Consider the following 27,691-nt stretch of genomic DNA (forward strand, 5'->3'; position numbering starts at 1 on the left):
ACCCCTCAGACAGAGACAAACACCTACAAGATCTCTATCATGCATTCCTACAACTACAATACCCACCTGCTGAAGTGAAGAAACAGACTGACAGAGCCAGAAGGGTACCCAGAAGTCACCTACTACAGGACAGGCCCAACAAAGAAAATAACAGAACGCCACTAGCCATCACCTTCAGCCCCCAACTAAAACCTCTCCAATGCATCATCAAGGATCTACAACCTATCCTAAAGGACGACCCCTCACTCTCACAGATCTTGGGAGACAGGCCAGTCCTTGCTTACAGACAGCCCCCCAATCTGAAGCAAATACTCACCAGCAACCACACACCACACAACAGAACCACTAACCCAGGAACCTATCCTTGCAACAAAGCCCGTTGCCAACTCTGCCCACATATCTATTCAGGGGACACCATCATAGGGCCTAATCACATCAGCCACACTATCAGAGGCTCGTTCACCTGCGCATCTACCAATGTGATATATGCCATCATGTGCCAGCAATGCCCCTCTGCCATGTACATTGGTCAAACTGGACAGTCTCTACGTAAAAGAATGAATGGACACAAATCAGATGTCAAGAATTATAACATTCAAAAACCAGTTGGAGAACTCTTCAATCTCTCTGGTCACTTGATTCAAACCTGAGAGTGGCTATTCTTCGACAAAAAACCTTCAAAAACAGACTCCAACGAGAGAGTGCTGAATTGGAATTAATTTGCCAACTGGATACAATTAACTTAGGCTTGAATAGAGACTGGGAATGGATGAGTCATTACACAAAGTAAAACTATTTCCCCATGTTATTTCTCCCCCCACCCCACCCCCCACTGTTCCTCAGATGTTCTTGTTAACTGCTGGAAATAGCCTACCTTGCTTGTCACCATGAAAGGTTTTCCTCCTCCCCCTCCCCCCCCGCCGCTGCTGGTGATGGCTTATCTTAAGTGATCACTCTCCTTACAGCGTGTATGATAAAACCCATTGTTTCATGTTCTCTGTGTGTGCATATCAATCTCCCCTCTGTATTTTCCACCAAATGCATCCGATGAAGTGAGCTGTAGCTCACGAAACCTTATGCTCAAATAAATTTGTTAGTCTCTAAGGTGCCACAAGAACTCCTTTTCTTTTTGCGAATACAGACTAACATGGCTGCTACTCTGAAACTTGTCAAAACTACCTAGTGCACTATGTTCACTACTGCAATATACATACTAATAAATTGGTATTATTGCAGGCAGAATATTATGGTGGCAAAACTGTGCCTGCCATATTATTGGCTATTTTTAATAATGCAGGCTTGTACTTCTAACTCCCTTGTTGTGCCCCAAAAACAAGCAATTGGATGACTGAATCTTAGCAGTTGTGCTAGAAGGGACCAGAGCATAGGCAGTCTTGCCTAGTGGTTGCAGTTCGGCTGAGGTCTTCCCACCAGGGATGGGAGTTGCCGCATCAGAGTTAAAGTAATCGTGAGACCAGATTCCATAAATGAGTCAGTATCAGTCAGTCCAGGGTCACAGATTGGAGATCAAAGACAGTATTGGGTTAGTATCATGAGGCAGGAGTCAGGGTCAAAGTCAGGCATCAAAGTCAGGAGTCGAGAAAGACTAGAAATCTGGAGATGAGGCAAAGTCTGGCAAATAGCAGGCCAAGGTCTGTATGGTTGCCCAGATAACTTCCTGGGGCAACTTTTGGGATTAAGTAGGGGCACTTGTCCAGCCAGAAGGCTGCAGGGTACAGTCGCTCTGGATGTCATTGGTGGTACTTCCTGCGGCAACAGCTCTCCACAGTTCTCCTTTGCAGTGGCTCTGCAGGGCCTTCCAGGGCACTGTGGGAAAATCAGTTTCCCCAGAGTCTGCAAACCCCAGGTTCTAGTCCCCAGATCCTTTATTGTACCAGCAAAAATGGTAGCAAAGCCAAGAGCCCATTGCAGTCATGAACACCTGAATTTAATGTCTTGAAAACCTCAGTTACTCTGATGTGCTTTCTTGTACATTTATTTCCTCAGAAAAGAACATGCAGCCCTTCTTTGATAGCATGTACAAATGGAACAATATCCTTCCATTCACATGATATACGCATTGGGAATTTTCAAGGGTTAAGAGTTTACAAAAAACCTTGAGGTTTTTGATAGAAAGCAGCCTTTTTGAGTGACCTAAACATGTCAGGTTAATGCTGGAATTTTTTTTAAACTAGTCAGTTTCTGAAATACTGGGTTGAATTAGGCCAGACCTACATGAAAAAGTTAAGCCTGCACAGCTGTGTTACTCAAGGGGGTGAAAAATCTACGCCCTGGAACGACGTTGATAAACCAAGCTAAACCCCAGTGTAGACGGTGCTAGGCCAATGGAACAATTTTTCCATTGCTGTAACTACTGCCTCTCAGGAGGGGGATTAACTACACCAATGGGTAGGGTTCTCCCATTGCTGTAGAGTGGCTACAAGCTGTGCTGCTGTAGCGGTTTAAGTGTAGACAACATTGGATTGCCCATTAAGGGGTAATTTGTATATTTAAGTAGGACACCATTGGTGCATATATTAAAATATCCAAATCCTACTACCACTGCCTTCTCTTTGGAGTGGAGTGAGTGGACTATAGCAAGCTCTTTTCCAAGCACGGTTTTCTTAGCTATATATAAAAAATTCAAATTTACAGGATAAATTTGTGGCTTAAGCTTAGGTAACCCATAGCATCTCCCAAAAAGGTTTCAAAACTATACATGGATGATTGACATGTAGAATGAATTTGCTCAATTATTGATGTTTTTAAAAACCGCCCTAACACCATTTTCAGCCATTAAAAAGGCCTAAGTTTGGGGAAAAGAGTATTCTATTGCTCTCAAAGGTACCTGTGTAATGTAAATGAACTTCCTCTGATAGAAAAAGGGTCTTTAGAATCTCAAAGCAGCTTATTGGTATAGAATTTGGGCTATTGGACTGTGCTGTCATGGTACCTCTTCCCTAGACAGGCTGAAGAGCATATTTGATCTCCAGCAGCTTAATGTTTTGATACCAAGCTGCTGTCAACTTACCATTTCATATTTCTCTCACATTTTGGGATTCACTTATGTCACTTCCCCCCTCCCCCCAGTAATTCACCTGTCATCTCAGGATCAGCTTCAAAAGGGTAAGCAAAAAGCTAGTCTCCAAAACTGAAAATGACATAAAGCAAATGGCAAACTTATTACAGAGAATTCTGAGCAATGATAGTGAAAATTTCATTTAATCTAGATTGTTTTACTTTCATTTCTTCCTGGGTGGGTGGGTGAAAGGGAAACCAAAGATCTTTTTGACTGTATAAAATTAAGTCTTTAGCTAGGCTACTGAAAGGGTTTTAAGTGAGAGATTCACTTCAAGTGAGCGCTATTAACCTTGTAAGATCTGGGAGTAGCTTTTTTTTTTTTTTTTTTAAAAAACCTCACTAAATCTCGCTTTAGATAGTTCAACCAAGATGCACAAACCTGCTGGGGAAAAAAAATTGAACTAATCAAGAATACAAAGCATAGAATGTCACAGGGCCCTCCTGTGTGTCCCCCCGACCCTAAACTGTGTAAGATTAAGTTTGAGGAGTCTAGTAGAGAAATAGTGAGATGAAAGCACAATATTAGAAAATGATGTACTGTGTAAATGGATTTTTAATTCAGCGTTTCAAATTTTTTAGATATAGTAATGATTTAGTAAAATGTTAGTAGCCTTTTCAGTCTTATCCCTGTAATGACAAACTTCTTTTCTAATGTTTAGTGCCTGCTGGGCAAGTGGTACTTTTAACAAAATACATTTGCTGCAGGCTTTTTGACATGGCATCACACTGAGATAAACACAATTAATGAGCCATTTACATTTTTTTCTTTTGCACTTATTTATTAATGGATTTTGAGATTTATTTTTTTTAAAATACATATGTACCAATTTTGGTGGCAACACTGATGCAGTTTTTAGTTGAAGTGTTCCATTATTGAGAAATACCTGTGATCATACGTACAGTGCTTGAGATGGCCATATCGGTGCTTGTACAAAGCTCACCTTTCAAAAGGAAGCATAATAGTGTTGGAACAAACTGAGGACAAAACAACTGATAGAAGGCATGACTGAGTAGCTAACTTTGTATAAACATTTCAATACAAATTAAAAGTATACAGTGAATCCCGTTTTACAAAAAGCGCTTAATCTCCCCTCGATTTGACATCAAAATCATGTTTTTGTTTTTTAAACAAAAAACAGTTTGGGGGCTGACCATCTAGCTGTCATTAAAGTCAAATGAAAGGCCTTAATGGAAGTCAGACCATGTCCTTAAGGCATGCTTTTGAATGGGGAGCAATGTGGAAACAGGAAGCGTGTGCCCCAGAAAGACACAATACTTGCTGGAGCCACAATATAATACCCTAATGAAAGGATGATTTTAGTACCAGTATTTGTATACTACAAGCGTAAGCCTAAATTTGCAGAATTGACCTGTAATTTTGGGTGCCCAACATGAGACACCAGGTATTTGGTTACTAGAAGTGCTAAGCACTTTCAGCTGTGGATAAGGATGAACTAAACTAATTGGGGTCCCAAGCATGCTCCACATGGGCACTTCGTTCCCCCCTTCCCCACAATAGTTTCACCCTCATGCTGCAGTCCCACGCTGCCAGAGTGTCAGAGTTAAGGCATTTGACTCTACTTTTTTCAGGCTTCCTATAGACACAAGCATTCTTTATACTTGATTAATGTTTTCAAGCTTTTGTAAGTATCCATGACTACTAGAATTTTTTTATTTTTAAAAATGAAAGCTGATATTCTGATATCTTGTAACTCCAGGAACTTGGACACTAGTCATGAGCCTAGAGCGTCTATGCCTTAAACCTACCGTGGCTGCAGAGACTTAATGCCTCTGAAAATCAGGCTCCGTATGTCTACACTGCAATTAGACACTGGCCTGTGCCAGTAGACTCAGGCTTGCAGGGCTAGTGCTAAGGGGCTGTTTAATAGACATTCCCTCCCAAAGTGGGAGGATCCCAGACTTTGAGCTGAAGCCCAAGTCCAAACATCTACACCACAATTAAACAGGCCTTTAGCCCAAGCTCCGTGAGCCCAAGTCAGCGGGCATGTGCCAGCTGCTGGTTTTTATTTGCAGTGTAGACATACCCGCAGTCTCTGAAGCTAGGCACCCAAAACTGAGGCCACTGGAAATTAGTAGATGCGTCTGAAACTTTTGGCCTTAACTCATTGATGTAATGAGTATACTAGCAGTGAATTTGTAATGCCTATTCATTTTCCATGTAGAATGTATATGCTCTGACATTTTTCTGAAATAGAGAATTTGTAAAATAAAACAAAAAATTTTAGAAGAATATTAATGAGGTAGATCCTCCTGTAAATAGCTCAATTGACGCAACTTCAATGGTTCACACCAGCTGAGGATTTGCCCCAATAATTTTAAACTATGTATCGTGTGCTTCCATCTCCGATAATGGTACAAGAATTCTAATAAAACTATGGCATTTATCCAAAGGCTATGCCCTCCTAAGTTAGGAAGAACATCGGTATTTAACCAGAAAAGCCTTATTAAAGTATGGTTGAAAATGGGTTACATCACTATACCATAATCGTTGTTTTGGACTCGCATGTGATCATTGAGTCTTGGGTTTCATTTAAGACATCTGGATTTGCTATTGTCAGATTACTGACATCCTTTCTTTCTTTTTCTTTTTTTTTAATTTATGCCTCCGATGTCTGTAATATTTAAATATTTATAACTTAGGTTCACCAAGTTCATAAGCACAAGGGAAAATAAATCCATTATGCAAAAGGTGATTAGCTTTATCACAGTCTTCTACAGGGAAGCTGTTTATTTTCAGTGTTCATTTTCTTGGATCAGTCAGGCAGACAGCTGTTCTTTTAGGGCATTTCTGTTAATTTAGGTAACTTCTTTGAATTGTAAATCTACCACCACATTTCAAAAAAATTCAGCCTGGAGCTCATAATTCTATCCTCAAAAATATCTTTATGATCACAAATTCAAAAAATGTCTACATATCATAGGCATTTCAAACAAATGTAAAGTATATACACTATAAATCACCTAATACATAAATGCCTATACAAAACTTGAATGTAAAATGTCCAGGTCTGTGAGGTTTCTCAAATAAAAAAAATAATGTAGTATACACTGTGTACTTTCCCACAGGACCATGTTCCAGTTGAAATACCAAATTACTATTTGTTTGACTCTATAAACTCCTATTTTTATCAATATGGCACTGCAAAAGTAGAAATGTGATGAGTAGACTACCCATAATTTTTCAAATTTTCTAAAATTGCATTGGATTTGTGGCCAAGTCCAAGGATCTAAGCAGTCACAGAAGAGGTAAAGGAAGACAAACGTGCTACTGGAGAGTGATTTGGGAGCATGTGTGTGCAGGCTTATAAACAACAAATCATGGGAACCATGTCTTACTCTCAAAAGTATCAAGAATGTTATGTAAGGGCCCAGTCCCTTCATTTTAGCCATACAACTAGGCCTTAGTCATGCATGTAGTCCCTATTTGGGTGACAAGGACTATTGGCTTGAAGCTACAGAATTGTTCCATAAATGTTTAATTATAATAGAATTGCAGCTTAAAGTGCTGGTGGAAAAACTACTTATTCTCAGCTCCCATAGTATGTGGTGATATCCAAACCTGTCCCTGAAATGTTGTTTTTTTTCCCCAATTGTAAATGTGCTTATCTACATGATGTTACATAGTTGCTCTATTAGATAGAAATATGAATCTTGCTCCGTGAATGTCAGTATTCATATTGAAATTGTCAAATGTTTAATGGCTGTCAGCAACATCTTGGAGATTGTGGGCCTAATTCTACTCTGTTACTCTGATTCAAATGCAGAGTAACTCCAGTGACTTCAGAGGGAGTTCTGTGAGGGCAGAATTTGGATGCTCAAATGAAGTTACTCCAAGTATACACTGTGAGCAGAACTTGGTCCCATGTATTACCTTGTTAATGGGCCAAATTATATGTGCAGTGCTCATTGACTTGTGTACATTCAGAGGATAGCATTGGGTGCTCTTGCCAGAGAGAGGGTACAGAGGTGTAGAAGGCCTCTGATCCCCACTAGAGAGCATGAATAAGGGCCTATGCTGTCAAAGTGGGAGTTATGACCTTAGGGATCTCAGGATATAGGAACTTGCTGTTAATATAACTTGTCTTTAGCAAATAAATAAAATAAAACATTTGTGCATGCAGGCCTGTTAGTCAGGGTTTGACTTAGTACTGAAAGCTATTTTTTTTACAAAATCAAAGCTAAAATGTGGTTAGTAACTGTGGTTTTATTCTCATTTTTAAATACCTTGCAGTAGACTATAATCCCCTTGGGACAGGAACTGAGCTCTTCGAAAGAGCACTGAGCATACTGTTGTCACTCAGCAAATAATAATGGATAAACCATGGATAACACCTGTTTGTTCCCTTTGGAATGATTACTTTTCAGGTGCAGGTGTGAGTACAGCTAAATTTATATTACAATTAATATTTAAAATATAGAATGTTAGTGCTGAGATTGTAGGGAAAAATCTTTATAGAATAAAGACAGTAGAATGTTTAGAGGGAAGCAGGCACTGTGTGTGTGTGTGTGTGTGTGTGTGTGTGTGTGTGTGTGTGTGTGTATAAAAATAATAATAAAAAAGGCTAAGGGATAGAACAGAGGTACAGCAAAAATAAGAGCCCTGATAAAGCACCAAAGCAGACAGAAAACAAAATGCTTTGCAGTAACAGCAAAGCACCGTGTATTCATAAGTGAAAATTGGCAAATCATTTAGGGTCTCATTTTCCTACCTCTGCCTCCAATGAAGTCAAGGGGAGTTTTCAGTGGGTGCAGTGTTAGGCCAATGTTGACCACTGCTGAACATTGCACCTTCAGTGTTTTATCAAATAGTGTGGCATAGACCAGGCTTCTGTGGCTGCTAGTGTCAACTGGAAGAATATTTTGAAGAATTTAAAAAACACTCTGAGTCAATTTTCATGTGACCTGTAAGCATGAAAGAAGGTCAATTTATGAATTTGCCAGGGTTGCAGTTCTATTTTTAAAGCTGAACTCTAACAAACTTGATTTGCCAATACATACTAGAGTCCCATACAATAACCCCTCTTTCTTGAGTCCAGCGATTGTTAACATACTAGTTTAATGCTGGGTTCTTTTCAGGTCAACTTGAAGAGTATTTCTGAAATCAGGACTTTGCTTATTCTTTACCAACCAACAGTGTATTAATTCACCACATTAATATATTACCAATAGTTTTCCACTCAAGTGCAGACACAACCAGTTTTGTGTACTACACACACTATATAGATTTGCCAGCAATTGTCACAGACTAGAGTTGAAGCTCAGTATCTATATCAAAGAAAAATGCAAATTGCCAAGATTTTTTTATCACATTTACTTATGATCAACAATTCTGAATTCTTTAGTACCCAACACATTTGCCACACTTCCAAGGGTGCACTTTTCTTTAAGAAATGAGGCTTAAGAAAGAGTATGATTAGTCCAAAAGGAAGAAGTTTAGAATATTAAAAGCAATTGCTTAAAATTCTTTTCAATCTCTCTTAGGCTTGGACTTATAAAGGCAATAAAATCTAAAATGTAGTTACTTGAGATCCTAATAGGAGTGTAGATTCAACAAGATAACCTACAGTTATTTATATTAAAGATGAGTTTGAGGAAATGCAATATTGTAAATGAATTCTCACCACGCTTAACCCTGGGATGGGGGAAGAGTCCTTTTCACACAGCTGGTCTAAGTGTCAGTCACACTTAGGATTCTGCAGCTGCTTGTGTTGGGTTCAGTCAACTCTCCTCAGCACTGGGTGACGTGACTTTTTTTTATATACTCCCATTTCAATTTCTTTGCCTGCTTCCATTGGTATCTAGTCGATGGTGATGGTGTGTAACAAATTACTTCAATCCTTTTATTATCAGAGGCTTTTTGAGTGTGATTCATTTCAAGAATGGTATTTCTATATTAGCCCCAATTATCAACTGGGATTCTCCCTCTCTTTTAAGCAATATCTTAAAGTTATACCTTGGTTTATATTTTCTAACATTTCTCATTGCTGTTGCCAGAAAATTCCTATTATTTCTAGAGTGCAACAATTTAGTTACAATGAAAGCCAACAAAATCCTTATCTTCTAGATCTGGAGGACATATATAATACATTCTTTGGTTATATAGAAACATTTCACATTATTTAGGACTTTCAAGCTTATACAGAGTTCTTTTATAAGCTTGTCTCTGTCACCAACAGAATGTTTTCCAATAAAAGATATTACCTCACCCATCTTGTCTCTCTAATAGAACAGCCATATTTTCCACATATAGAAAGATGTAGATCTGACTCACAGGCAAATATACAGATTCTGATTTGACGTGACCAAGACAATTAATGATATATTTGATTTACAAGGAATACAATATATAGTTCATAATTTGGGGTGAAAACATTTGACTTAGATTTTGGGGGGTAACAGTTTGCCCAATTTGATCTTCCAGCCACATTTCAAGTTTGTTTAACTTGCAGCTTCCCCACCCATCTCTTTTCTAGATACTACTTGTGCAATGGGCAATTTACGTAGCAAAGCAGGGTGTGACACCTGATTGGTAACTTGAAGTCCTTTTTTAGCTAGGTTGGAATTGAGAAAAAGGATTTATCCATATGCATATTACAAGAGATCCTTGCTTAAGTGATTAGCAGTACCAGTACTCGCCCATTTTAGTTTCTATTCTTAGGGATGGGAAGGTCCAATCTTGGCTGATTGTGGGTCCTTAGGCAAAATTTCTCATGTGATGTGAAGCATTTTCTTACTGTCTTTATAGGTAGATCCTATTTTGGAAAAAAACAGAGGGGGATAGATTTTCACTTTTTTTTTTTTTTTTTGGGAAAGCCAGAAGGAATCATTAGTTATTAATAATGCAAGGCATACCCCTGGCAGACCTCATAAATTCCAATTAATATCAGATTTATGTGACTAGTGCACTGCTAGAGGGGAAGGTGAAAAAACTGTTCACAATCCCAGACAGTAGTATGGCTGTTGGAAAAAGTGGACCTGTAAAAAATCCATTTAGTGTGAAACAGATGGAGAAGAGTGAGAAATCCTAGAGCAGAAAGAGCTGAGGCCTGGAATCTGAGAGAGGTGATCTCGGCTGGAGTGAAAGAGAGTGCCTGAGTATTGGATAATCAGACCAGGTGTACAGAAGTACATTGAAGAGAACACATTACTAGAGCTGAGGAAGCCGGAGAGGAGAGGAAACCTACAGAGAACAGCGAGACTCTTAAGGCAGAAAAATGCTTTTAGAGGGGATAATTGCTTTGTTAGTATTTACTTTTTCTGTCTCTGAAGAGCTTTTCTTTGTTGAGGGGAAAAAAGCATGATTCAAAGCTTTCATTTCTGTCAGGAAGAGATGCATATTTAAGCTTTTCAAAATGATACTTTCAACACTACAGAATGTAATCTGAACCATTCTAAATAGTCTCACTTGACAGTCATGCTTGATAAAGACAAAGAGACCATCTCTAATTGCTTTAGTCTTTTACTAATTATCTTATTATTAATATAAAAGCACCGTTATAGTTAATTTCAAAGATAAGCATAAAAAAGAGAGTCCAACAAGTCTTTTTTTTTCTTTATTTTTCCTGAGTTTTTTTTTAAACAAATCTATTTTTTTTTAATCCAGCAATTGCTAAATGGAAATTAGAACTTGGCTGATAGGAACTGTAAACATCAGCCAGAGAATGAGTAGTAAAAAAATATTCTGTTGTAATATTTCTTATCCAGTGAGATTATTTTTTTAGTGATAAAGTAAAACAGCTGGGACCTTTTAATCCAAATCAAAACCTTATCACATTATTACTACTGAGAAGCCTCAGGGAATCATCCATTCTCACTATCTTGATATTGGGGATCCAGAGCTCTTGATACCAACTGTATTTGCATTAACACTTAGCACTGGAATAATCCAGACTCCATAGACCAAGGATTTAAAGATTCATGCCTGCTGCGCATGAAGTCAATTGCAAAACTTATAGTGACTTCAGTGAGAACAAGTTTGGATCCTAAAGGCTGGGATTTTCAAGAATCTAAATGACTTAGAGCACAATTTCCACTGACACTTAGAAGGACATTGTATTCTATAATCATAGGACTGTAGAGCTGGAAGGGACCTCAAGAGGTCCTGTAGTCCATCCCCCTGCACTGAGGCACATCACCCCTGGCAGGTGTTTGTTTAACCTGTTCTTAACAGCTTCCTGTGATGGGCATTCCACAACCTCCCATGATAACCAAGTTTTGGGCTTAACTATCCTTTATAGTTAAAAAGTTTCTCCTAATATGTAACCTAAATCTCCTTTGTTGCAAACTAAGTCAATTTCTTCTTGTCCAGCATGGAGCGGGCATGGGGAAGAATTGATCACTGTCCTTTTTATAGCAGCCTTTTACACATTTGAAGACTGTTATCAAGTCCTCCCCTTAGTCTTTCCTTCACTAAATATGCCCAGTTCTTCCAACCTTTTCCTAGGTCAAGTTTTCTAAACGTTTTTTGTTGCTCTCCTCTAGAGTCTTTCCAATTTGTCTACATTTTTTCTGAAAGTGTGGTGCCCAGAACTAGACACAATACTCCAGCTGAGGGTTTACCAGTGCCAGATAGAGTGAAACAACTACCTCCTATGTTTTGCATACAATACTTCGGTTAATGCCTCCCAAAATATTTGCCTTTTTTCCAGCAGCATCACATTGTTGACTCGTATTCAATTTGTGATCAACTTTATCCCGCAGGTGCTGTTCTGCAGTACTTCTGCCTAGCCAGTTGTTCCCCATTTTATATGGATTTTTTTCATTCCTGAGTGCAATACTTTGCACTTATCTTTTAGTTTCATGTTGTTGATTTCACACCAATTCTGCAATTTATCAAGATCATTTTTAACTCTAGTCCTGTCCTCCGAAGTGCTAGCAACCCCTCCCAGCTTGGAGTTATCAGCAAATTTTATATGTCTTATTTAGGAGGTTTTGAAAATACTACCATAAGTATATTCAGTTAAGAAAACTATGAAATCCTGACTCCAATGATCTCTTGGTATTAGAAGAACACTTTGTTTGATTAAATTGGTTTTAAATAATCACTTACCATAAAGTCTAGTGTTTGGGTGGTGAAACCAGGGCTGGGATGCCTAAGGAGACTGCCGTTAGGACTTCTTGTTAACCAGTGGGGTAAGACAGAAGTTTACTTTTGTTACTGGCTTGGTATATTTTATGGAAGAATAACCAGCAGTCTTGGGTGTGTCTGCCTTATTTCTCAGCAATTCATCCTGAATTTGAGCATCCTCATTGGTGACCCACTGAGGCATGGTGACAAAGATGAAGAAACCTAAACTATTCCCTTTTCTCAAGGAGACCTTGATGTGCAGCACTCTTCCCTGGATCCTGGCTCCAGCCAGCCTTCTTTCCTACACAGATCTGAAGGTCTGCACGCCCTCCCAGCCAGTCCGCAGCTGAGCTGGGCTCTCCCTTTTCAGCCCTCCCTCAAAGCTTGACACCTCCTTCTGCTGTTGCAGGGTGCAACTGATTGGATTCTCAGCAGCCCATTCCCACTCATGTGGGGTTTGTACACTCCATCAAACACACCCCACCCAACCAAATTAACTGACACTGTACAACACCAAGTAGTGTTCCAGTTTGATGGCACATTTATTTCATTCTGAAAATTGTTCCACATTTATTTAGATATATGTTGGTTGCCTGCTTTGGGCCAAACTCTGCTGTCATATACCTGTGTGGAGCAACTATTGAAGACCTCTCTGGATGAGATGAGAGCTTGTGTTGGTTGTTACATTTAGATATATTTTTCATACTATGGGACACAGTCTCCCTTGATGCATCTGAATAACTGTTATAAATAGTTATGCCGGAGTATCAAAGGGACACTGGAATCCTTACATTTGGCCTACTGTAATGTAGCTGAAAGCTTTTAATTAACAGTATATACTGGACCAAATTTGATTAACAGCTAGTATAACTTATTTTTAAAACCCCGACAGGATTGTGCGTTCTGATGCAAATGCCCTAGAATGGTAGGATCATGATGATGGTTATAACAACCATAAGAACGGGCTGAATGGTGTGGTATTTGTTTAAACTGAAAAGTTCTGCACATACATTACTCTACAAAAAGGTTGTAAGACACAGCAATACTATGTTGTTGGGTTTTTTTTCAGAGATCTTTTTAAAATATTTTTAATTCATATTTGAAGTGATCTCTGAGCAGATGGAGAGTCTGTAAATGAGTTTATGACAAGACTCGGGTTTCATCTAATTAAAAATGAAAGGTGAATATTATATGTAGCTGACTTTTTTTTTTTTATTTTTTGGTGAGCTGTTTTAATTTACTGTCTGAACATATCAGGGAAAGGAATGAGACTATCTGAATGTTTGGTACCTGCCTCCATAAAAGTAGAGTGATTATTTCAGGATAATCTTGATATAGCTGCCCAACTGACTTAACTAATGAAGTCAGTTAGTTAACATTATAACCCTGTGGGAGCAGCACAGTGCCTCATGAGACCACACATTCCCTTCAAATATGTTGTGAAATCACACAGTTCTTGAGTTTAAAGGAATTGGAAGCTGTATGATGTCAACTGTGAATTTTTGGCTGAGAAATAGTTAGGCAAAGTCAATGTTATACCACTGACCATGGCTGCCATTGCCTAGTTGACCTCTTGGTAAAACTACAATGCCTTGTTTCCACTAGGATAGTGCACTTGTGTTACTTAGATCATGGTAGAAACGCACCTTTTTTTGGCTTTGAAGACAAAGCCATGGGGTGATTGTTTTGTTTTGTTTTTTTTTCCCTGAGCCAGCCTGTCCTCTCCCAGAAGGACTTCTGCTCAAAGTCCCTCCTCTGCCCCCACAGTCCTATAAAGCTCAGTATTCTGTGGAGAGGATTTTCACCCTTTGGATGATGCATGATTGTTCCCTCACTTCCCAGTGTGACCAGTAGTCTGTTCATTTCATGTGTGATAAGAAACATTTCTTGTTGTTCATTCTGTTTGTGTTATAAGCCACCACCAGCACACACTGTGTATGTGTAGTCTATTTAGATTGTAATCTTTTCAGGGCAGGGACTAGTAATCTGTGTATGTATAGGGCCTCACAAAATAGGCCCCATTTTTGGGTGGTCCTTAGGCACTACAGTAATTAACAACTTATTCTGGCATAGGTGAAAAGAACCCATAAATCTAAACAGACAACCTTTTAAAACAACAACATCGTATGAAAAGTGATGCCATTTCTGCTATTCTAATGAAATTCCAAATTTACATCCTAGTAGGGGAAATTTTATGAGAAATGTAATCTGGTAGTAACTCATAGTTGGGTGAGGTATGACTGTATAGATCAAACACTGTTAGCAAGAAAGATTGATTACTGTATAATTAGTGCCAATCGATTATGTGATATTAAAAAAACAACTATGGAAGAACCCAAGTAAGCATGCTGGCTGCAGCTGTAACATAATGTCAGAAAATAAAATTCTTCCCTAAATAGATATTAAGATTATCCCTATGTCACATGGAATATGGACTTTGGCGTTCCCATTCCCATGTCTGAAACCACAACCATAGTGATATGATAGCTATCTTATATGACCATTGTCTTTCAAACCAATGGATGCCATTTCCTTACATCATACATCTTACCCTTATGGTTTTCAGTCATGACCTTACCATCATGGATTCCTCAATTTCAGTATCCTGCTCAGTAAAATGGTAGACATCCCAGACCCAGAGGTAAATCTTCTCCACCAGTAACTTCAAAGGGTGATGCATTCATCTCAGATGGAAGAGGTTGAATCAGAAGATCAAAAGTTGCAGAGTGATAGGCATGATATTTTGTTCAGCAGGAGAATCCTTTGGCCTTTTGTTCATCTTCACCAGATGAAAAAGTCATCCCATCAATTTCATATATGGTGGATGATTTCAAGGCATTTCAGAACCTCAACAGAATGGCTGAAACCCTAGGAATACCAGTAGGAAAAGTTGTGTAAACTGTTTGACATTTTATACCCTGTCACGCAGGAGCATTTAATAATGCTGATTAATAAAGATATGTTAGACCCAGACACAAATCTTCAGCAGACCCCTGCTTCCATTGCAATGTCCAAATGAACAGATCAGATACCAAGTCCCATCAGAGTAATTTTATACTCACCCTAACTTGGGGTCAGTGGTTGTGATGGATACAAATGAAAAATCAAGGCAATCTGGTCCCAGGCAAAGTATGCCCCAAGGAATAAAAAAAATAGATATTTCTATGGCGAGGAAAAATATTATTTAGCTAGTTTACAAGTCAGAATAGCTAACTATTGGGCTTTGCTAGCTAAGTATGACTATCTTACAATGGGATAGTTTCCTAGTTCTTGGATAAACTTATGGGGAACTTAAGTAACAGATCAAATCTGCGTGTGCTGAGGGGAAATTAATTGCTAAAGTAACTTTTTCAGGCAGCTCTATATCCTGCTGATACAGCTACAAGATCAAGGGCTACTTGTGTCACAATGAGGAGAGATTCTTCATTGGCTTTGTCTGGTATCCCAAAAGAAGTACAGATGACAATAAAGGGCTTACCTTTTAAAGGACATAATTTGTAGCTCCAAGACTACTGAGGCATTATAGGCACTGAAGGAATCAAGATCAATCCTTCAGTGTTTATGGTAGTATAAAATATCATATAGGAGGAAACAATTACAACTTCAAACAGTTAAGACAAAGATTATCCTCTTATTTTTACCATCAAAAATCTAACTCGTTCAAGAAGAAATCACATATTGAAAAGTGTACTTCTTTAACCATGATATTGCAGTCTGGACCTAGCCAGAGACAGTAAATTTGATCCCCTGTATGAGGGTTCTGGACTAATCAGCAAGGATTACTCTACTTTGCCTTCCCCTCCTTTTGGTGGGTACCGTCTTGCTTTTCAAGCCTGCTTGGGCTCAAACAGTGGCTGGCCAGTGAGTCCTAGAAGTCATTCAAGAAGGTTGTCACCCAATTTCAGGGTTTGCCTCCTCCCTACATTTAACCCTTTCCCTCTTCTGTGATGATTCTCTGCTTCATCTGGCTCTATTAGAGATGGTGCTGGTTGCTTTCAGGGGAAAGGGTTCTATTTGCTATACTTCCTAATACCAAAGAAGGGAGGTTGGGGGTGCTTAGAACTAGGCTATCTCTTGCTTTTCTCTTATTTTTTTTTTGTCTGCTATGCTAAGTCCCAAAGGCATGACAGCAATTCTCTCTGCTTTCAGCCAGTACAAAGTGTGTCTTGCCAATAAAGAGATGGATGTGTCACAATTAGAGGTTTGAATAGCATATTGCCAAGTAGGAAGCATTTTCTAGAAAAATATGTGGGAGGATAGTGAGGACATCGCATATAAGGTTAAGAAAAGTGTAGTACCTATCTGAGGGTGGACAAAGCATCTTATCTTTATCACCATCTGTCACTTACTTTTTGATTTATTTAAATTAAATAAAATAGACCTATCCAAAAAACTCTGCAATCAATTACAATCATGTAGATTACCTTGGGAGGATCAGGTTAGCCTGCATCCCTTCACATCAGCTGGCAGTCCTCAAATGACAGACAATAAAAAATAAAAGCATTACCCACTATAACTATTAAAAGAGAGCTTTTATAAATGTATTGTCTTCTAGCAATTTAAATGCCACCTTTGATATGAGCCTTTGTATACATACAATTCACTGAAGGGCACCACACACACAATGATAACCAGAATGGTTTTTTTGGATACCAATGGCCTAACATGTCTCAGGCTAGCAGTACAAAAAATGGGTTTTTAATCCCAAACCAGCTGCTTTTGTAATGTGTATATTTACTGTGCAATAATAGCAAACATACTAGGGGGAAAAAACATTTCCCCCCTCAATATCTTGAGCTCCAAGGAAAGGAAAACTTCTGTTCTACAGGCCCGATCCTTTGAAGTCAGTGGAACTGAGCCAATGTACACTGTATGCTGAGAAGGGTTTACAATCTCTTAAAAATGAAGTACAGTGTTCAGAGAGGGTTTATAGACACACTGTTCTATTAGATATCTGGTCATTACTGTAGAGAATATGTCAGAATAAAATCATAATTCCAAGAATATCTGTTGTTGGACAGTTTAGAAACAAGCAAAAATGTGATACATCATATTGGGTCTGGGTTATTTTGTTGGTTGTGGTGTTGCCATCTGCCCAACACTACAACTTATAACCTCTGACTCACTGAAAGATAGTTTTTATAGCTTTCCTTCATGGAGGTGTTTGTGTTTAGAGTCTTCACTGGCCTCCCGAAAAATGAAATTTCTTTCCTGTGTTCTGTCCTGCAGAAACTGAGTTGTTTAGCATTTTATCTTGGTTTAATTTGGGTCATATTGCAACACAATGGCTGGACTCTATGAAGAATTCATTAGTCCAGGAATGTATTGTAACAACAACAAAAAAGAATTAATATTAGATAATAGTGCTAAGATATTTAGTTTTTTTTACTAAAGAAAAGATACTAAAGGGTCTTAAGGCACAATCAGGTAGACTCTTACACAAAACTAGTTCTTCTGATATCAAGACTGCACACATGAGTAAGGGCATGTAAGACCAGGCTCATGGTTTGCTTCAGTGAAATCTCACAATATGAAGTCCAGAATTTTATTTATTGTGATTTGGCTAATGGGATTTACAACACACCATCCTACCTGCAAGAATTTGATATAAAGAAATATAGTAAGAGCTGTCTGAGACATATGAAACGACCTGTGGCTGCTGGTAAAATCATATTATTAATGGTTTAATTTCTTATATTTTGCACAGGATTCAAGGTTCCAATTAAAACCCTGTTTGGGCCATTGCTTTGCCTTCCAGTTCTTAATCTTTCCCGAAAGCCTCATCACTTATCTAAAACAAAAGAAGAATGAGGTAAGGCGAGAAAGTAATGAAATGCAGCATAACACATCTGTCAAAGGAGCAGAGAGTAGCTTTAAAAAAAATCCAGGATCAGTGACATTCAGAAATTATTTGTTGAGCACTAAATGCTTTCATGTGAGGCATCTTAATTCCAAGGGGTCCATGTCTAAATTATGAGTCTAACATACACTGGGGGTTTGGTTGCTTGTGTTAGAGAGTTTTACAGTTGAAGTAGCCACGGGGTATAAATAACTGATGCCAGTACTGTGAGTGATGATCTGTATTGCTAAACAATCTCCTACTTGGTAGAATGCAACTCTTTAAGAGATTCTTTGACATTTTGGTGCTGAAATTATGAATACAATTAACATATTTAAAAGTTCTTTAACATACATTTTTTAAAATGTTAGATTTATATTCTCCAGATACAGGCAATCCTCGGACTTATGACACAATTGGTTCCTGAAAATTGCGTTGTAAGTTGCAACATCGTAACACGGAACCACAGTACGCTCCATTTTGGGACCGATAGTCGTAAAGTCTAAACCAATTGTCATAAGTCGAATCAGGGTGTCAATTCAGAAACCTTGTAAGTGCCGTTCATCATAAGCTGAACATCGTAAAGTCGATGTACCCCGAAGACAACAGTGGGCAATGTATTAAAAGACCTAACCTAATTCATCATGCAGAGGTCTGATGCTCTTTAATTCTTTATTGTTGATAATACATCTTTTTGAAATTCTTGTGCTTGACACTTCATTGCTATGTTGTGTCACTGTATTGCATTACTACATTTGATGGCAGATGGAACTAGGGGTGACATAGACAGAGGAAACACCAGTCCATGAATTTAAGGCATATGCGGAAAATTCGTCTGGACAGTCAATTGAAATGATCCTAATTTGTTTTCACTCCGTAATATCTGGAGAGTTTAGGGAGGGAAGGTTCAGGGAGGGTTGAGGAAAAAGTTAAATTTCTTCCTTTGCTCCTACAAGACTTTTATTGTATATGAGTATATTTAAAGGCTTATGCGCTTCTTTTAATGATAAGAAAAAGGAGAGGTATAGCCACGGGTACTTAGTTCACGTCTTATAGGCATCAGTTATTCCATTTCTGACCTTTCAGCCATCGCATCTTCACTTTATATAAGGGCCAAATTCTTCTGTTACTGCAATGTAAATCAAGACTATCTTCAAACTTCCATTGAATTCAATAGAGATGTTCTGGAACTAAACTGGTACAAATAACAAAGTTTGGCTCTAAATGGGAGAGTTGCTTCCATTTCAATATCAGATATTACAAAATTCTGCTCCCAGTTATACTCCTGGAACCCCAGTGGTGTCACTAAGGGCAGTATTTGGCTCATACTACTTACAGTTTCCCTTTTTGATATTCCTCTTTATTTCCCTGCCTATACATCATCCAGCATTAACGTTATTCATATTAATACATGGGACATCAGAGGAAGTTTTCAGGGCCATTTGCTAGGAGCAGCTTTGAGCCATCTCCTCTGATGGTTATGTGCTGCAGTGGTAAGTATTGTTTGTTTGCCTTGGTATTCACTTAATTGTCGTGATGTTGACTTGTCTGTCTGATGATATTTACAATAGATTATGATTATCCTTTGATGATGGCGATAATGCATTATGTTTACTTAACAACTAAAGTCTAATATTTATCTGTAGAATAGGAGCTGCATAGATAACCACAATTTTTTTCAAATATCGGTTTGATAATTACCATGCAGATGCAAAATATGGCTGTTTGTGTAAATTTTTGAAACAATAACTTGATATTTGTGATGCTGCTGTAATGGTCCTAATAATTTCATTAAGTGTCAACAATGCTTTTCGTAAACCTCCATTTTTTTAGTGTTTTCCTAATTCATCCCCAAAAGAACAAGGCCTCGCTCTGGGCTGAAATTTGACATACAATACATCATCCGTGACTAAGTTAACTTTTCCTTTTCAGGAAAAGTGTAAAATATCTTCAGCTCTAGGAGAAAAAATACTAACTATCTTCTCATGCGGTATAAAGGAGGAATAATTGCGATGAAGTCAGTGGAGTTATACCTCTGATAAATCAGTGGAAGTGAGATGAGAAAAAGGCCTAGTAAGCAGAAGTTTGTTTTCAGAAGCAACCATTGCTGTAACTAGGGTGACCATATATCCTGTTTTAGCCAGGACAGTCCCTTTTTTAAGCCCTGTGCTGGCCATCCTTAATTTATTTTATTTATTTTTTTTTTCAAAACTGGGCTTTTGTCTCATTTGCTCTTGCCAAACAAGAGCCAGCAAGATCAAACGGGACAAATGCACTGTTTTGCCAAGAAAACTGCGGTGCAACCCCTCAAGTTGGATGGACAGCGATGGGGGTTGGGCCAGGCCTATGAATGAGGGGAACTGAGGGACCTTGGGCTGGCCCCACACAGGCGGGGAAGAGAGGAGGGCCTTGGCCTGGCCCTGCACAGTGGGGGGAGGGGGCTTGGGCCAGCCCTGTGCGGTGTCCAGTTTTCCCTTGGGGAAAATATGATCACCCTAGCTATAACTCTCCTGTGATGGGTTGAACCCCTCTTTTTCAGGGTGCCACTGGATGCTCTGGGATCCCACTGAGCCAATGAACTGAGCTGTAGCTCACGAAAGCTTATGCTCAAATAAATTTGTTAGTCTCTAAGGTGCCACAAGTCCTCCTTTTCTTTCTACCAGGGTGGGTTTCCTTTATTCTGTTCCGCTGTGACAAGCTCTCAAGCCCCTTTCCAGTATACACAGAGGCAGGGACACGCCCAGCTGTAGAATCACAGAAGGTCTGCAATTAGCTTTTTGTGGGAGGGTCCAGGTAGGGGAATGCCCAGCTCTCCCGTGCACATACCCTCTGGAGTGTAAACCCAAAATAATAATGTTTTGCACTATATAGAGATCTATATTGCATAAGCTCATAAAAACTGCCCCCTCCCTCAATCTGGAGTGAGATATGCACAGCTCTTTGCTCCCCTCCCCCCCAGTTATGAATGGCACAAACTGGGTTTTGGTATAAACAAGAAATAAGTTTAACTACAAAAGATAAATGTTAAGTGATAATAAGGGATAGCAAACAGAACAAAGCAGATTACTGAGCAAATAAAACAAAACACACAACCTAAGCTTAATTCTAAATGTAGGCAAGTTACAAAGTTTCTGCAGCTTATAGTTCGTTATTGCTCTTTACAAACTTGTCTCAGCCTGGACTCAGCCCTTGCCTTTCCCCAATGTAGTTCCTTTGTCTCTTCAGGTGCTTTCAGCAGTCTTCCTCCTTGGGCGGGGAGGCAATGGAGAATAGTACTCATTGACTCTCTTCCCCAGCCTTAAGTAGGATTCACATAAGGCAGGAATCCTTTGTTTCCAGTGGAAAAATACCAGCAGTATCCAAGGTGGTACTCTGTACCAGTGAAATCAGGAGATGTCCTTGCAGTGTCAAAGCAACATCCCAGGAAGCTTCTCAGGATGGTGGGAGATTAGTATCTAAGTTCTAGTGTCCTTCTTAAATGGCTCATTCATGCTAATTGCCTACAGTCTGATGGGCGTTCCCCCAAGTCAAGTGGAGTGCCCCAGGGGTCGGTCCTGGGGCCCGTTTTGTTCAATATCTTCATAAATGATCTGGAGGATGGTGTGGATTGCACTCTCAGCAAATTTGCGGATGATACTAAACTGGGAGGAGTGGTAGATACGCTGGAGGGGAGGGATAGGATACAGAAGGACCTAGACAAATTGGAGGATTGGGCCAAAAGAAATCTAATGAGGTTCAATAAGGATAAATGCAGGGTCCTGCACTTAGGATGGAAGAATCCAATGCACCGCTACAGACTAGGGACCGAATGGCTCGGCAGCAGTTCTGCGGAAAAGGACCTAGGGGTGACAGTGGACGAGAAGCTGGATATGAGTCAGCAGTGTGCCCTTGTTGCCAAGAAGGCCAATGGCATTTTGGGTTGTATAAGTAGGGGCATAGCGAGCAGATCGAGGGACGTGATCGTTCCCCTCTATTCGACACTGGTGAGGCCTCATCTGGAGTACTGTGTCCAGTTTTGGGCCCCACACTACAGGAAGGATGTGGATAAATTGGAAAGAGTACAACGAAGGGCAACAAAAATGATTAGGGGTCTAGAGCACATGACTTATGAGGAGAGGCTGAGGGAGCTGGGATTGTTTAGTCTGCAGAAGAGAAGAATGAGGGGGGATTTGATAGCTGCTTTCAACTACCTGAAAGGGGGTTTCAAAGAGGATGGCTCTAGACTGTTCTCAATGGTAGCAGATGACGGAACGAGGAGTAATGGTCTCAAGTTGCAATGGGGGAGGTTTAGATTGGATATTAGGAAAAACTTTTTCACTAAGAGGGTGGTGAAACACTGGAATGCGTTACCTAGGGAGGTGGTAGAATCTCCTTCCTTAGAGGTTTTTAAGGTCAGGCTTGACAAAGCCCTGGCTGGGATGATTTAACTGGGACTTGGTCCTGCTTTGAGCAGGGGGTTGGACTAGATGACCTTCTGGGGTCCCTTCCAACCCTGATATTCTATGATTCTATGATTCTAAGTATACACAGTTGTACATAGTCAAACTTCCAAACTTCAGATACAGAAATGATACATGTATACAGTGGTGAGCTGGAGCCGGTTCACTGGAACCAATTGTTAAATTTAGAAGCCCTTTTAGAACTGCGCGGACAGTTGGTTCTAAAAGGGCTTCTAAATTTAACAACCGGCCAAAAGTGGCGCCTTAGGCGCCACCTCCGTGGGTGCTCTGGGGCAAATTTGGTGGGTGCACCCACCGGCAGTTCCTCGCCCGGCCCCAGCTCACCTAGCCTCCGCCTCCTCCCCTGAACGCGCTGCCATGCTCTGCTTCTCCGCCCCCCTGGCTTCCCGTGAAACAGCTGTTATGGTTCTTAGGGGCGGGGTGCAGTGGGCACCCACTACGGTGGCCCATGAGACCCTCCTTCCCGGTTCTGGGGGCAGTCAGAGGACAGGGGAGGGGGGTGGATGGGGCAGGGGTCCCAGCGGGGGGGCATCAAGGAACATGGGAGGTTGGATGGGACAGGAGTCCCGGGGGTCAGGGGCGGTATATGACCCCCTCATGGGATGAGGAGGGAACTGGTGGTTAAGATTTTGGCAGCTCATCACTGTATATAAATTGGATAATCATGTTCAGCAAATCATAACCTTTCCAATGATACCTTACATGACCCATCTTGCGTAAAATAGATCTTAGTTATGCCATATTTATATCATAATATTTTTATGAAGAATACGGGGTGTCACAACCCCCAAATCATTGTTTCTTGTAATGAATGCTTGCACGTGAATACTACATGATGGTGGTGGTGTTTATTTGTATTACCGTTATAACTTGGAGCCCTACTCATGGACGACAGATCAGTAACACATAATATATGTACCCTTATACACTCCAGACAGATTTTTAATGATGACCACGGGGTATCTACACACGTGGTCTCCCTTAAAAATTTGCGTTGTATAACAGATTTACCTGAATATTAGAAGTACTCTAGGACTATCCTATGATTGGTATAGAAAATTTGAGTAATGTATGAAAATGCTATTTTGGGTGTATTTGAAGGTTGCTAAAATATAAGCATTATCATCTAGCACATCCTCTGTGACCTACACAGAGGCCTCATGGTACCTGATTCTAGTCCCACCTCTTAAATTAAGAGTGACTCAGTATAGGTCTAAGAAGTTATGCTGGTAGCATTTCAGAGCCTTTCCCTTAATTGATGACAGCCATAAAAATTTGAGATAAACTAATTCTTTTGGTTTTTTATCATTACAAATTTTAATATCAAAACCTGCCAGTTACTGTAATGTCTTCACTTCAAAATTGTTTTTCTGAGGTATTCCAATAATTTAACAAATATAATTCTAGAAATTAACTGTTTGGGAGCATAACTTCCTTCTCATGAATAGTGTGGATCACTTATTGATACTCAGTAAAACCACTTTTTGTTTCAGTGCAAACATTTCTATTGTGCTTCTGTAAGTAAATATATCCATGTTTTTGTAAAGTTTCTTTCTGTGAAGGATGAGAAGATATTTTCTCCCATCTGTCTGATTTTTTGTAAGTTGATATCAAAATCAGAGACAAAGACCTTAGAACAATAGGAAAGATTGTTTTCTTTAACAGGCTAAAAGATTCATGTTTAAAATCTTTTGGGCATTGACGGGTCATTTATTTGATGGGCAGATATGTTTCATGGTTTGTTATAATTGCAGTAGTGTGTTTAAGATATAGATAGATAAATATTCATTTTACTTATGAGATAGCTTATTGTCCTTAGTGTACAGCAACAAGCTATTATGTCATGGATGAGAGATCTTGATTCGAGTGTTCAGTGTACAATTTCTGCAGGGCTGAAGGCTTTCAGTGATTCTCGTCTTTTCAATGTACAAATCCTTTGTTTGAATATAAACTTTGATTATGCTAGATTAATCTTTATCTATTAATTGTTAGGTGTACTAATTGCATGATTATACAACACCATTATGAGTAATGTTTTCTGCTGCTTTTTTATTTCCTCCCTTTATTTGGTGCAATCAGAAAAAATGTTCTGTCGTCCAAGTCCTTTAGAAGATACATGCATTCACTGGACGTGGCCAATACCTAATGCAAAAGAGCTTTAATGGGGTTACAGCCCTTCAAAATGAAGTGTGGTTTGTTTGATAATCATTTTAAGATATTTATTTTTTCAAAAGATTCATGCAGGTTTGCCAACAAAAAAATCTAGTGTGTGGTGAACTTTTCCCATTTTAGATACAGTACTATTTTAAAATGCTTGAGGGTTCTCAATACAGTCAGAGGTTCGCTCTAAGGATTTTATACATTCATTTCTGGCTGGGGCTCACATCAGATTTTCTATTAATATTTCCATGATGAAGTAGGAGTCAGGCTGCTGGAAATGGCTATGCAATCAATGAAAAATACTTTGTAACAATAGTGTTCTTTGTGCTTTTATTTGAGGATTTAAAAGCAATTTACAAATATTAATAAAGTCGTATAAAAATCTTGTGAAACTAGATCAGTATTAATATTCCATTTTAAAGGCTAGTAAAATAAGGAACAATTTAGTTACCAATACGGTCTGAAAACTACCTACTAATTTTGCATGCTTCCATTTCTGTGTGCCAGCACACCTGGAGAGATCTACAGTTTTATCTTCAAACGTGCTGAACTGCAGTTCCTGCTGAAGTCCATAATTACAGTCCAGTTTTTGAGTATTTGGAGAAGCTTGACTCCTGAATCTAAACTTAAGGGCTGTGGTCTCTGTCTAATTTTTGATTAAACTCAACCTAAAAATCAAACTCCAAGGAATAAGAATATTATGCGGACAGTAATTGTAAAGAAGAAATAGGGTTCACTGGCTCTCGTGTGGCCCAAATCAACTTTCCAACAGCTATATCCACCTTACTTCACAGGTATACATGAAATATATTCATTAAAACATACTATGTTCAATATAAAGTCTGTTTTTGTGCTAGAGAAAAGCCAGATCACCAACTATGTATTTAAGGGCAAAGAAAGAACAGCCATCTAATCAAAATCCAGGAGGCAAAGCATTTGGTAGAGGTTTTCAGCAAGCTCTTTTTTATTCAGAATCAAATACAATGTACTAAGTGTATCTCATTAAAACTTCATAAAGTAATTGTTCAAATTTTACAATCAGTTCTGTACCTTATTATAAAACTTCCTTGCTGTGTTTACAGTACATTTAAACACTTTCAGCTATGAATGGTGTTTGAGACATGGAAAGAGGTTACAGTATTAAGTTATCTACAAATTATTTTTCTCATGTCTCAACTAATTTGTCACAGTGTAATTTGGTACCAACTTTTAGAAGCAATAGTTTCACAAATGCTAACAATGGATTTGGTTTCAATTCCAAAATATGAGATTGCCAGGACCTTAAAGTAGATAACTATGAGCTTGATACTGTACTCTTTACTCAGACAAAACTCCAGTTATGAATAGGAGTGCCATGCTATAGAGAGATCTTTTAAAAAAATGTTCAGTAATATGAACATCAAGCTAATACGGCTTAACTCTTGAATCTGCTCTCAGATATTTTTGATTTAATTTCTTAAACAAAATGCTCTGTTTTTAAAGGGGAGTAAAGAGCATTTCTTGGCAATAACTTGTACCATCAATCAGTGAAGTGTCATTTCTTTAATTATGTACACAAAATATAAAACTGGGAGTTACTGTATAATTCCAACTGTGTGTGTTTTTTCAGTCAGTCACCATGGAGACAGCTTCTTGCAATTTTCCAAAGTTCTGTCCCTTCAGATAAATGCACCTTTAAACAATTCAAATGATTTCATGATATTTAAAGTCTCTTTTAGAAATCGGATGTCTTAGCTTAATTTAATAATCTATTTGTGTTTAGTGTAGCAAAATCATATACTTAGTAGCGCTGTTGCTTCCCTCTTCCAATATGTTTTGTAAATCAGCGACTCAGTAACACACAGGAGACAAAACTAATCCACCAGAAAAGCTCAAAGTTAAAAATACCAATAGATGTTTCCTATATATCTTTTTATTGTGTTGACCTTAACTTATTATATAATGATGATAAAGTCTTAGCAATCTTCTGAGACTAGATCAGTATTAACAACCCACCTCAAAGACTAGTAAAATGAGGAACAAATTAGTTACAGCCACATTGTGAAAACTACCCACTAATCTTGTTACATAATACTGATTGTTATATACCATGGCTAATGCATGCTTTTACTAGCATTAGATGCTTAGGACACCATAAGTAACCAGCATCACATTGTGTCTTCTCTTTGCCATTGCTGGCACCAGGAAGTCAATACCTTATGAAATGTGTAACTCCTTTCTGAACACTTATAAAATGACACAGATCTCAGTTAAGTGTTTGAATTTTTTTTTTGCAAGCAAGCTTGCAGAGCTTTCAACACCAGCATTCAAATCTCTGGTGAACAGCTGGTTGCTGCCCTAGTCACTATTCATCTCCTGCATATGTAAAATATTGATGCTCAGAGAGGAAAATATATTTTTTAAAGTGTAAGTAAAACGTATGTATGATATTAGAACCATGTTGGTTGCAGAATATTAGAAAGACAAGGTGGGTGAGGTAATATCTATTATTTGACCAACTTTTGCTGGCAAGAGTGTCAAGCTTTTAAATTCAATACCTTATGAAATGTGTAACTCCCTTCTGAATCTAGAACACTTATAAAATGACACAGAGCTCTTCTTCAGGGCTGTGTAAATTTAAAAGCTTGTCTCTCTCGCCAGCAGAAGTTGGTCCAATAATAGATATTACCTCACCTTGTATCTCTAATATCCTGCAACCAACATGGCTCTAATATCATGCATACATTTTACTTACACTTTTAAAAATATACATTTTCCTCTCTGAACATCAATATTTTCATATGCAGGAGATGAATAGTGACTAGGGCAGCAACCAACTGTTCACCAGAGATTTGAACGCTGGGGTTGAAAGCTCTGCAAGCTTGCTTGGAAAAAAAATTCAACACTTAACTACAGGTTTCAGAGTAGCAGCCGTGTTAGTCTGTATTCGCAAAAAGAAAAGGAGTACTTGTGGCACCTTAGAGACTAACAAATTTATTAGAGCATAAGCTTTCGTGAGCTACAGCTCACTTCATCTGTAGCTCACGAAAGCTTATGCTCTAATAAATTTGTTAGTCTCTAAGG

The 27,691-nt window shown here is 38.8% G+C and overlaps 1 long non-coding RNA gene across 1 annotated transcript in view; it reads left to right on the forward strand.

Annotated features, from left to right (window-relative positions):
* LOC122455958 overlaps positions 1 to 25,389 on the forward strand; it is a 143,355-nt gene extending 117,966 nt beyond the window's left edge. The window contains exons 2-4 of the long non-coding RNA XR_006274501.1: positions 17,877 to 17,981; positions 19,396 to 19,501; positions 25,136 to 25,389. This is a non-coding gene — a long non-coding RNA (uncharacterized LOC122455958). The remainder of the gene's footprint in view (positions 1 to 17,876; positions 17,982 to 19,395; positions 19,502 to 25,135) is intronic.
* Positions 25,390 to 27,691: the final 2,302 nt, after the last annotated feature.

This window comes from Dermochelys coriacea, chromosome 9 (genome assembly GCF_009764565.3).
Source record: "Dermochelys coriacea isolate rDerCor1 chromosome 9, rDerCor1.pri.v4, whole genome shotgun sequence".
Classification (NCBI taxonomy): domain Eukaryota; kingdom Metazoa; phylum Chordata; order Testudines; family Dermochelyidae; genus Dermochelys; species Dermochelys coriacea.